The following is a 759-nucleotide window of genomic DNA, read 5'->3' on the forward strand; positions in this document are numbered from 1 at the left end:
TTGTACATGCCTTTTGTTGACACCATTATATTGTTATTAATCTATTTTCCGTGTCATTTGATACATTTTATCTTCATTTCTTCAAGTCCTTACTTATCAAATTCACTTCTTTATTAACATTATAATATATTCAAAGGTTTTTAATAAAACAATCATCAAGTTAATATTTACTAACTGATATTCTCACGTATGTCTTTTAACACAAAGTAATGCACATGTGATGGCAGCATTGGCGGTAACACTGGTTTGCATTACAAAGTCATTCTTATCATATAAATTGCTGTCCTGATTTCCACATATCGCATACTATAAAATCTTTCTTCTTCTCATTTATTTAATCATTCATAAGAAATAATAACAATAATTAATTGCACCTGACAGATGCTTCGTGTGTTTCTTTAATTTCGGACAATGTCGCTCGAAGGGTGGATCCACTAACCCTCTCGTGACGGCTAAATTGCTGTTAACAAACGTTTTCTACTGACCACTTAACTCGGGTGTATTTCGTCTAAAATGAAACGTTTCTTGGGTGTGAATTTCTGGTTCGTTTCCGTGTCATGGTGAGAATGATATCAAACATATATTTTAACATTAATATAAAAATAAACATATTACATGAAATCAACAATATTCATAACTAAACAGTTTCCATGTACTGAATAAGAGCTTTAGTAAAATATATACCTAACAATTTGAACAGTACTACACGTATTCTATATCATATAAACCACATTGTCTGTCTCTATCTCTGCCCCCCCC

At 31.5% G+C, this 759-nt stretch overlaps 1 protein-coding gene across 1 annotated transcript in view; it reads right to left on the bottom strand.

Annotated features, from left to right (window-relative positions):
* The window catches only part of LOC119591108 (zinc finger protein Gfi-1-like), an 8,348-nt gene that overhangs the window by 6,855 nt on the left and 734 nt on the right, over window positions 1-759 (bottom strand). The window lies entirely within an intron of this gene.

This window comes from Penaeus monodon, chromosome 28 (genome assembly GCF_015228065.2).
Source record: "Penaeus monodon isolate SGIC_2016 chromosome 28, NSTDA_Pmon_1, whole genome shotgun sequence".
In the NCBI taxonomy this organism is placed as follows: domain Eukaryota; kingdom Metazoa; phylum Arthropoda; class Malacostraca; order Decapoda; family Penaeidae; genus Penaeus; species Penaeus monodon.